Here is a 12,098-nt window from a genome sequence, read left to right as displayed (position 1 = left end):
CACAGTGGCCATGTCCAGAAATACATATCCCATTTTGTATCTCAGTGTTGTTTGCCCTTGAGTTATCATCATCATTGTGCATATCATTCTCTTGGTTCTGTTTTGTATTCAACCAGTTCAAAAAAATCTTCTGGAGTTTTTTTAATTCCTCATGTGCATTACTTCTTATGCCTTAAACTCCATTATATTGATGTACTACAATTTGTTTAGCCATTTCCTGTTTGAGTATGTTGGGGATTAAAATTGTCCAACTTACAATAAAAGAGATTGAATCAGCTCTGAGCAAATGGCACTTTATCAAAGAGTCCATGGTCCACTCTGATAATCTTTCCCATCATCTGAGATTCCCCTTTCTAGGACCTTGTTTTTATAGGGTTTGATGCCTAAATATGCAAAAGAGGCAATGGTGAAATACAGAATCTAGTTGGTTCATGGGCTTTGCTCTTGAGGGTCAAAAAAAATGACCTATCATTGGGGGGGTGGGTCACAGATTGGGCAAAGAAATGCACAACTCCGATGACTAAGTGGTCATAATATGGTCACTTGCTCATGTTGAACAGCAGAGAATGGTCTTCATGCACAAAAATAATGTACAAAAACATCAAGGCTTCCCACTCATGCTGAGTTTTAACATGGAATTTGAGCAAAACAGGATGGAGATATCTTTGTCATCATTCTTGTGGTTGTGCAAGTGTCCTTCATAAATGAGTAAACAAGTAGTGAGCATTATTTTAAAGTTGGAGGTCTCTTGTAAGAACCTATCTATCCCTATATGAATTATGTAAAATATCAAAATGATTGGAATAGAGTAGGGATTGAAATGAATTATTTCTCACAAGTACCTAGTTTGTTTAAAAAAGAATTTTTTGTTCTAAAAAACCAGAACAAAATAATCTAGAATTGTCTCTAGATGAGTATGCATTTTAAATTGAGTATATTAACTTATTACAACTAGTTATATCTTCTTGGCAACATTGCCATAAATACCTAACACAGTATTTCTCGTCATCTCTCAGTTATACCATTACAACAGTCTCCTAATTTGCCACTTTTCCTCATGTCATTACCATTTCCACTCTATCCTTCATGACTGCTAAAGTGAATTTCCTTAACTACACATCTGACCCTGTTATTCTACTATTTTTCTGTGGCTTCCTATTGCTTCTAGAATAAAAGATAAACTTTTTTGGCTTTTAAAGTTCTTAACAACCAGTCCCCAACTTCGCTTTTAACTTCATTATATGTGTTACTTCTCTTCCCAAAATAGGCTGTCCAGCCAAATGGGACTCCTCTTTTCCTCATAATTCACCTCCTATATCTAGGTCTTTTCTAATACGACCATCCTGTGTCCCTGGAAGAGAGTGAATTTCCTCCTCATCTTTCTTAGAGAATTCCTCACTTCCTTCAAGATGAAGTGAATTTTTCCTGATTTTATTTCCCTAACTAGTTCATATTTATTTTGAATTTATTCTATGTGTACATGTTGTCCCCCTCAATAGAATGTTGGTTTCTTGAAGCAGTGATTGTTTCATTCTTTTTTATTTATCCTCATATCTATCACAATACCTTAAAAGCATATGCTTGCTGTTGGGCAGCTGGGTGGTGCAGAGGATAGAGCACCGGTGTAGGAGTCAGAAGGACCTGAGTTCAAATGTCACCTCAGATACTTGACACTCACTAGCTGTGTGACCTTGGACAAGTCACTTAACCCCAATTGACTCATCCTGGGTCATCTCCAGTCATCCTCATGAATATCTGGTCACTGGATTCAGATGGCTCTGGAGGAGAAGTGAGGCTGGTGACCTGCACAGCCCTCCCTCACTCAAAACAAAGTCAAGTACAAGTCATGTCATTATATCTCTGATGGCATGGTCTTCTTCAGCAGTGAAGGACAAACATACATGCTTGCTGATTGATTAAAAATTTTGTAGTTTTGATAAATTATTGTATCATATGCAATACACATTGTTTAACTTTATACTTAAATATATATATATATATCCTTTAGGCAAGAGTGATGTGTGAGCATGTTAGTACAGCTTTTCTTAACAACCTCTTTCCTAGGATACTAAAACATAGAAGAGAGGAGGAAGTAAGAAGAGGAAGGCTAAAAGTGATTTTTAGCTTGTGTGATTAGAAACAGGATAAGTGATTGGACTTCTTAGAGAGAAAAAAAGTCACCCCAGTTCTCCTCTTCCTTCACTGCCTGGTATGTCACTTGTAGATTATCTCCAATGATTGAATTAGACACCCTAACTTCATCAGCCCCTTTCATACCAAGCCTGTTAGTCTCGCTTCTTTGTCAGAGATCAGTTCACAGCCATATAACCTTTTAGGTTTCCAGCCCACTAAACTTTCAACAGCTTCGTGTGTGTGTGTGTGTGTGTGTGTGTGTGTGTGTGTGTGTGTGTGTGTGTGTGTGTGTGTGTGTGTGTGTTTTATTACCCTTAGTCACCTGTGCCTAGTAAGAAATGTGAGATTATCCTCAGCATACTTTTTTCATTTGTATGAGATGTCTTTTTGTCCATAATCTGGCCTCCCTTTAATCTTCTCCCCTTTACATTTGTATAGCATTTCTAACTTTGTGAAGCTCTTACAAATCTGTTGTCTCTTTCCGTCCTCATTATGACTTTGTGGGGTAGTAGGTGGACCTGGTGTTGTTACTCTCCTTTCGACAGATGATTAAATTGAGTCCTAGAGGTTAAGTGATTTCTCAGGGGTCACATGGTTGATGACAAAGCAAGCAGTAGAATTCTGATCTTCTGATTCCTAGTATAGTGTCCTCAAACTTTTAAAGACAAATTCAGTTGGAAGGAGATAGAAATTCACTCCCAGTGAGTATGGCATCTGTTTGTAGGGGGTAGGAAGCTAGTACCTTCTCGTACTCTAGCTTCCTATTTTAACTCAATATTTTTCTCTATAGCTAGGTTTGAGTTGGTACTACAATATGGTGTGAGTGTAGATGTTTGCCACTTCTAAATTTTGGTGCTTTGGAGTAGAGATTCTCTTTGTCCCTGTTGATCTGTCCTAGTTACATCTTTGCCATTAACCTTTTTTATAATACTCCTTCCTACAGGTACTGTTAATTTGACAATTCATTGTACAAGGAGCAAAGTCCTTTTACTTCCTGCATCAAGCCTTGTTCACTATCAGTATTGAGTAGATGATGTTGGGCGTATTTTACAGTCCTGAAAGTCCAAGGGTAGAATAACTTGAAATGAAAAAACAAAACAGCTTGGATAGGTAGACAAAGTATTTACTGGAGACTGTGTACTATGCTACAGAGTGGGATACAAATACAATTAAGCACAACTAGGGAGTTCTCCCTCTGCTTTCTCGCTTCATTCCAGACTCAGCTCAAATCCTACTTTCTGCAAGAGGCCTTTCCTGGATTCATCTTCCCACTCAGTCCTGCTAATGCCTTCCCTGTGAGATTATATTTGTAATGTATGTATCTTGTATGTACATAATTGCTTACATTTTGTATCTCTCATTAGAATGGAAATCTCCATGAAGTCAGGGATCATGATTTCAGCACTTAGAACAGTAGTACCTGGCACATATTCATAAATTAATAAATGCTCCCGGATGATGATGAAGACAGCCCTTGCCCTAAAGAAGCTTACATTCTGAGGGTGGGGAACTAGTGAGAAAGGGAAGGTACTGGTAGCAGAATGGCTTTGAACTAGAATGAAGCAGCATAAAGCTGACCTCTCAGAGTCAAAGTCCAGGTTTACCTGGGAGGGTGATAGTCTGAGTCAAGACAACATGGATAGAGAAGTCAAGAAGTGGTATAAAATTTACTTATGCACATAACTCGCTCCATACATACAGTATTCACGCATTAGAGCTTAGAGGGTCCTTAGAGATTATTAAGTCAATGACCTTCATTTTAGAGATGGAAAAATCTGAAGCCCAGAGAAGCTCAATAATGTGTCTCGTGTATACAGAATGAATTAATAGGAGATATGGAACTGGGAACCTGCTTTCCTCTTAGTATTGTGTTCTTTCCACAATACAGTGTTGACTCATGCCAAAGCACAAATTGCTTTGGTTTCTTCTCTGATTTCTATACTTTTCATAGGTGGCCTGCTTTTGAATGGTTCCCTTTAGAGGTTCACTCAGCATTCAACAAACATTAAGCAGGTGGACAGGGTGCTAAGGTGCTAAATAATGCTGGCATCAACTCTGTCTCACAAAACCCAAGTTCACATTTTATGAAGCATAAAACTCAGAAGAACATAGCTTAGAAGAGTTTACTGTAAATTTTGGGAAAATGTTATTTTAATGATGTTGAATAATGTTAATACATATTTTATTAATGTTGAATAACATTAATAAAAGCATTATTTTATGCTCTAAAATATTCAATATATAAAGGTATCAAAATACTTATTACATGTGTTATTTTTCTTTGTGAAAACAGACTCCTCTCTTTTCCTCCAACATTTTTTTGACTCTTGTTTATTCCAGAAACATTCCAGAATCCTGGAATCCTCATACTTAATGGGTTGTCAATATATTCCATGCCTACAAGTGTTAGATTATAGGCTTTTCAGTCGTAAAGTAAGATGATTAAACTTGTACCAACAGGAAAAGCAATCTGGCAGATGTTTTTAGGATTGAATGAAGGAAGAAAAGAAATTGGAGTTAGGTAGGCCAATTAGGAGTTACAGTACTTAAAAGTAGAGGTGATGAGGGAGAATTGTTGATGGGACCAAGAGACAGATGTAACAGAGAGCCTTCTACTTAGCAGGAATTTAATAAAGATTTGCTTACTAGAACTGAGAAGTTATGGAAGGAGATCAATGCTGTCTTCCTTCTATTGGAGTTCATCCTCAGTTAACTCCAGTTCCTTCAAGTGATCTACTCTTGGACTTCTCATTGTTGCCAGCTCTGTCTAGCCTTTTAAGTCCCCTCGATCCCTCATGCAATGAGGAGTTGTGAAGAAGTCAGGTAAGAGTAAAGGTGAAGGTGAAAGGCACAGGGCTTCAGGAATTTTCTCCCAAGACTTGGAACCTGTTTCACAAGAAAGTGAAAAGGAGGGAACTTTTCTTATACCAAAAAAGGGAGGTGGGGGGAATCATCCAGTAGAGGAAGAAAGAAAGGCTTTTTCTGCCTCCTGAAAAGTTGACAGTCTCTGAACTTAACTTAAATTGCCTACATAATTACTAGAGACAAAGGACACTTTCTGACCTTTGTAAAAAAGAATTAGATTGTAGTTTCTCCAAGAGCAAAAAGTCTAAGTTGAAACTGGATTACATACTTAATTCATAGTGATCTAAACCTTCCAACTTAAACCATAGGGGCATTGTTCCATCTGATAGAAAGATCAAATGACTTAAACTTAGCCTGTAAATCATAAGAGTTGTGAGTTGTCACTGAGGGCTGCTGGGTGTTTTCATGATCATTTTAAATCTTTGCTCTAGGCATTTTTAGCAAGGATTAAAACATCTTTCCTTTGGACCACACACTTTACGGGAATAAGCTTAGGAGCCATTTCTCTCATCTCCTTGATCAGCTACAATTATTTGGGAGTATGGAAATGGTGGAAAAACTGTATTTAAGTTCCATAAGTCTGTGCTCTGGTAACAAGGGGATGCAGATTTTGAGAGAGTTCAGAGGCACTGTTCCTAGGGCATAAGAAGAGGAAGCAATTCTCTGATACTAGAGGGGTTCCCAAGGAAGAGAAATTGAGAGCCTTATTCTTGGAGCACACTACTGCTTCTGTGTAATCACATCCCAAGTGGACTCTACAAACAATCGTCTTTCCATATGCTTTAGTTTGTTATAGTTCATCTTTTAAAAATATTTTGAATGCCACAATTTGGTTCAAAGGAGTGGGGAGATAGAGGGGGGGGGAATCTCATACTGTCAATCTTTTTTTTTTTTAATTTTATTTATTTTTAATGCTCTACAATCACTACCATAAAACTTAAGATTTTTTCCCCCTACTTACCCCCACAACCCCCCTCCCTCCCCAAGACGGCATACAATTCTATATAGGATCTACAAATACGTTCCTATTGAATACATTTTCATTATAGTCATGCTGTGTAGAAGAACTAAAATAAATGGGAGAAATCATATAACAAACCAAAACATAATGCACACACACACACACACACACACACACACACACACACACACGATCTGCTACATTCTGCGATTGAATTCCATACTTCTTTCTCTGAATGTGGAAGGCATTTTGCCTTAGAAGACCATTGAGAATTTTTTCTTTTAATGTCCTTGCATTGCTATGAAGATCCAAGTCTACCAGAACAAACTCTTGCACACTGTGGTCGTTGTTGTGCACAAAGTTCTCCTGGTTCTGTTCCTTTCTCTCAGCATCAGATCATGTAAGTCTTTCCAGGCCTTTCTGAACAGTCAATCTTAATTGTAAGCACTGCAAACTTAGCTTTTTAAGTAGGTCACCTTTTTTTTTGGTTAAGTATTTCTGAAGTACAATTTTTTTCTTTTTCCCACTTAGAAAGAGAGAAAGGGTGAAGTTTGACCTAGAGAGAGACTGAGTTTTTGCTAAATGCCTATCCTCACAGATCCTTGGTTATCTCTTATGCTCTGGAAACAATGGGAGAGCAAATATTATGATTTGGGACATGTCAATTCATCTCTTCTTTGCCTTGACTTCCTTGATCTGTTAAGTGAAGGGATTGGACTAGATGACCTCCAAAAACCTAAGCTCCTGTGAGCTTTCTAGAATACTTTGAGGCCATGTCTGTCCCAGAATGTTTTATAGAAAGGAAAAGCAAGTTATGACCAAAGTGATTGAAAAAATCTTCCCAGGAAGAAGGAAGTCTTAGGGTGAAGCTTTATTATAAACTTGAGTTGTCACATACTTTAGCCTAAAAGAAAATGTTGGTTTTTTAAACCTGATGGACACATTAAATTCCTGGTGTATACAGAGTGCCATGCTAAAGCAGGATGTTTGTGAAAAAAGCACTCTGTGTGTGTGTGTGTGTGTGTGTGTGTGTGTGTGTGTGTGGTTTAAGGTTTCAGACTTAAGATTAAAATAAAAATGGAGCTGTTAGTTAGTATGATTATAACTGTAATACAGCTTAATTTGAAATTGTTGGGGGAGTAATAAAGCATATTAAACAATCTTTCAGTAAGTTCTAAATATTTTAGTCACCCTCAGAATCTTACAGGATTTCATAGGTCTTCTATCACCCATCCATCAAGTGATCATACATATACCTGATTCCAAGTACCCACAGAATTCACCAAAAAAGACAGATTTCCAATAAATCACACATTTCTTGAAGATTAAATGAAAAAGTACTTGTGGAAGCACTTTGAAGAGTACAAAGTATTGAAAAGTTTGAGGCATTATGTAGGCCCCAGGCACATGGGTGTGGGCTAATGGGGATCATTTTCTTAAATGTTAAATCATGCTTTGCTTTGTTCTGTGTTTAAGTGCTTAGGAATGGTTGCCAACATTTAACTTGGCAACTGGACTCATCTGGGTGTTGCAGCTTTTCTGCTTTTGATCATTTTTTTCTATCTGATTCTATCAGCATTTTCACCGCTACTTTGGAGTTCAATGCTAAGGTAAAAGATAGCGTCCTGATTTATGTGGAACAAATAAAACCATGTTTATAAAGTGCTTTTGTACATTGCCTGGAGTTTACTAGATACTTATTGCCACCCTCCCACCTTCCATGATTTTTACATCCTAGTAAGAAATTTGTAGATTCAAATCAACCTTTGTTCACTTTTGGATCTTTTCTGTAGTCTTCTTACTGACTTGGCATGAAAACCCTGGGCTAGGAACGATCTAGAGCTCTAGTCTTTCCCTCTATCTCAGAGCATATTCATTCCTAAATGTTTATAATAGTGTACCTGTGTACTCTAATCCTAAAGATCTCAAGGGAAGAGTCTGTATTGGGCAGTAGCCTTTGGGATTAAAGAAAGTTTGCATTTTCTGGTATTTTCCCTCCTTACATTTTTGTTGATCATATTTGTAAGATTGGTGGTAGTTATTTGGTTCCATATTGCACTAAAATGGAGGTTGGGATGCTAGGCATATACTCCAACAGAATAAAAGAAAGAGAGAGAGGACTTTTATATACAGCATATTTATTTATTGCAGTAACAAACTGGAAACTAGAGGAGTTACCCTTCATTTGGGGAATGGCTGAAAAAATTATGGCATATAAATATAATGGAATATTATTATACCATAAGAAATGATTAAAGACATAAATTCAGAGAAACATAGGAACACTTGGATGAAATAAATCAGCATATAGTGACCAGAACTAGGAGGACAATTTATATAAAAACAACTTTAAAAGACTTCAGATCTCTGATCAGTGCAGCGACCACCACAACTCCAGAGAACTGATAGCAGTATTTGCTACACAATTCTTGTCAGAGGTGCATAATGAACTCTACAGTGTTTAGATATGGCCATTGTGTGAATTTACTTCACTTTACTATGCTTATTTGTCACAAAATAAGTTAATTTTTATTTTTTTTAGGAGAGTGATTGGTGGGGGTTAGGACTAATGATAGTGATGCCAGAAAAAAAAAAGAAAAGGGGAAAAAAGGATGTCACTGGAATAATTTAAAATGCACAGAAGAAAAGAGAAGGTAGTTGGAAGGGAAACAAAGGTGAGCAGGACAGAAATGGTGAATTTATTTGGAATATTTATTAATTTAAAATGAAGTACAAACCATACATAGTGTACAGTTTCATATACAGTCCCTTCCCCCCTCCCTATTCCTTTTATATGGATGTGTTCATGTCTGGTTATTTGTGAAGTTGAGTATAAATATATAAAACAGAAGGTTGGATCTTGAGGTGGGAAAGAAAAACAACTGAATATTTGCTTGTTAAGGGGAACACTTGGTTCTAACACTGCCGTCAAGGAGCCTGGAAATCCATTATCATGCTGTATTCAGGACAAAAAGAGTCTGGTAAATTGTGCCTTTTCCCTACCCCATCTTGAGTGGTTACTTTATATTTTGTATAGCATTTCTAAAATCCTGACCTGTCTTCTCAAAAGTTGTATGAACCAGGGATGGATTCTCTTACTCAGATCCCAAGCAAGAATAAAATCTGATTGGGAGAAGAATGACGGAAACTTGTCCCTGCTCCAGAGAATTTCCTGAGAGGTTAGGTCAACATCTTGGATCTATTCCATGAACTGTCTGTAGGTAAATAAGTATCACAAGTTGTACAAGGACTCTGGGCCCATTGTAGAGTGAAGCAGGCTTTTCCTCTTCTGCTATGTGACTCAAAACAAGAGGAATCTCCTCAGTTACTGTGGACTAGGAATGATGCACTAGAGATGGCTGAACAGTTGGTTTTACAGGAATGCTTATAGAGGCAAGGTATTCTTAACAGCTTGATTTTTGATGATTTTTCAGGCTTAGATGACATGGGAAAAAAAAAGTTTTCATGAACATGCCATTCTCCTGCTCAAATTGCTTCTGTGGCTTCCTGTTGCTTTAAGGATAAAATTCAAATGTCTATTTGACATGTAAATTTTCCAGCCTCTCTTTCCCAAATGATTTCATATTACTCTCATTGAAATATTCAATATTGCAGTCATATTGGACTACTTTCTGTTTTCCATGCAAGAACTTCCTGTGTCACTCCTGTATTTTTACACTAGCAGTGCCCATGTGTGTATCTCCTGTAATCCCTTGACTCAGGTGTCATCTCCTGTCCAAGGTCTTTTAAAATTTCCAAGGTCTTTTAAAATTAAAAGAGTTGTTCTTTTTATCTTTTCACCCAAATTACTTTTTATTTACTTTGCATACACTTATCTATGTACTTGTTGTAGTCCTATAGGATACTGTTGTACTCCTTGAGGGCAGGGATTTGTGTATTTTTTTTTAAATCCCAGACGCCTAGGACTTGCCTTGTAACATAGTTTAAGTGCTGAATTAAATAAAATGTGTCTTGTCCTTAAGGATAGAAACTATGTTCCATCCACACTGGGGATTAAATGAGAGGAAATGAGTTTAGATTAAGTTTAAGAAAAAATTACTTAAAGAAAAGGCTATTCTACTCTGAGGCAGATTTCAGATGAGGGTGGTTGATATATTTAAGAATGAGATAGATGGTCATTGTGGCATAGATGATTCAAAAGATGAATCATCCCTCCCTTGTCACCCTCTTCCCTTCTGTTTCTCGCCCTCTGTCCCTCCTACTGCAAAGATTTTCTGCCAGTAAATTCTGTAGAAATTAGAACTGAAATTATTTACTTTCCTTTTTGGAAGCACATTCAGCAATACCACTTTTTAAAAAATGCAGAAAGGCTAAGCCTCTCCTCCCCACCCCACCCCCACCCCCACCCTCACCAGTCTCTTCCTTTCATAATGGGTTTCCCAAAGAGAGTCTTGAATTTAGAGTTCTCTGAAATGAGTATTAGTTGTAACTGAAATGTTTTCTTTCTTGTGACTACATGCCCAAGGGAATGGATTGTTTGTTTTGTTTTCCAGGTGAAGTGACCAGAAATAATCTAGATGTTCTTGAGGTAAGGGATTTGTCATTTGACTAGAAAGACCTGCTATTCAAGGACATCTCTTTTTGAGAAATTTTATTTATTGAATAGAATAATAAACATAGTGTATAAATGGAAAAGTTGCCCAGTTGTTTTTCAGTTGCATCTGACTCTTCCTGATCCCATTTGGAGTATTCTTGGCAAAGATACTGGAGTGGTTTGCCACTTCCTCCTCCAGCTTATTTTGTAGATGAAGAAACTGAGGCAAGTAGGGTTAAGTGACTTGCCCAGGGTCACACAGCTAGGAAGTGCCTCAGGTCACATTTGAACTCAGAAAGATGAGTCTTAGACTCCTAGCCTGATACTTTCTTTACTGTGCTACCTAGCTGCCCAAATGGAAAAGTAGAATTCATCTATTGAAGATATGATGTTTTAACGTTTACAAGGCACTTTTCTTACAATTTCCCTGGGTAGATAATTATTTTCCCAATTTACCAATGGAGAAACGAAGTCTCGAATTTGTATGTTGTCATGCAACATAATTCCTAGGCATTTTAGCATACATCCATTAATGTGTGTATGCATTTTGCCAGAGAGAAAAACATTAAGGGTAGTGAAAACTTTAGTTAATGACTTCTGATTCTTGCAATAGGGGATCTCTTTTATATAGATGTTCTGTCCTTGCCAAATGTGACTTTAACTCCTACTGAACTAATACATGATGGATTTGGTTCCTAACAAGCAAGATAATACTCTTTCAGATAAATGTCTCTGGAGTGTTCAAATGATAGGTCCTCCCTCCAAGTTATTTTAAGGCTGCATTCTCTGGAGACAATCTCTAAAAGCATTTGGGTTTCCCCAAACAGAGAAACAAAGTTCAGACAAGCTCACAAAAGACCTTTTGTGTTTAAAAGAAATGTACCTTGTTTGGAATAGATAAAGTTCTTAAGGAGTAGGTTTTCCTCCTCCTTCCTTCTTGTTCCTCTGATTTTAGGACTGATAAACCATTCAGTAAAAGGACATCTAAGTAGGATCTGGGGCAAACAAGTACTGTAATAAACAGATATTAACCCCAGTCAGGCATGGTGCCCAGAATACCAGCCAAGCATACACAAAAGCCTCTACCCCTTGGGATCCTTGAATGGATAAAGACTTAAAAACTTTAGTTGAGAAGTGCTACTTACCTAGCTGTCAAAGTGTGTACCTTTTTTATCTCCCTCTACATAAGTTTGCTTGTTCCTACCAGTAGTAGTAAGACTCAGCTGTACAAAAGGGGGCAGGCTCAACTGAAGAAAGAAAAGGTTCAGGTAAGGCTCATCTGAACAAATGGAGAACTGCTGTTTTGGCCTTATTTGGAGACTGTAGAAATGACTCAATTCAGATACTTGGAGGGAGAAGGGCTGTCTATTCAGAGCAGTACCCCTACCTGATTGAACATGTGTTTGATAAGTTGCAAATGCTTATAAGGTAGTTCAACTGGAAAGGGTGGATCTTTTATTTCCTCACATGCAAAACTGAGGGGAAAGGCTGGTGTAATCTTTAAGGTTCCTTTTAGTTCTTGTTCTGTATGATTCTGTGGTTGCAAACAACCTCTCAGTTGTACCTCTTTCAAGGAATAAATGC

The 12,098-nt window shown here is 37.5% G+C and overlaps 1 protein-coding gene across 9 annotated transcripts in view; it reads left to right on the top strand.

The window, feature by feature from the left end:
- Window positions 1-12,098, top strand: part of MGAT5 (alpha-1,6-mannosylglycoprotein 6-beta-N-acetylglucosaminyltransferase) — a 370,599-nt gene that overhangs the window by 50,460 nt on the left and 308,041 nt on the right. For 2 of the 9 annotated variants that reach the window (XM_072613269.1, XM_072613267.1), the window contains exon 1: window positions 10,343-11,782. The exons of the other annotated variants lie outside the window; for them this stretch is intronic. The gene's annotated coding sequence lies outside the window, so the exon portion shown is untranslated. Of the gene's footprint in view, window positions 1-10,342; window positions 11,783-12,098 lie in introns of those variants that run through there. 9 annotated transcript variants of the gene reach the window in all.

The sequence above is a fragment of the Notamacropus eugenii genome, chromosome 5, assembly GCF_028372415.1.
Source record: "Notamacropus eugenii isolate mMacEug1 chromosome 5, mMacEug1.pri_v2, whole genome shotgun sequence".
NCBI classification, from domain to species: Eukaryota; Metazoa; Chordata; class Mammalia; order Diprotodontia; family Macropodidae; genus Notamacropus; species Notamacropus eugenii.
This window is presented reverse-complemented; position numbering and strand designations above follow the sequence as displayed.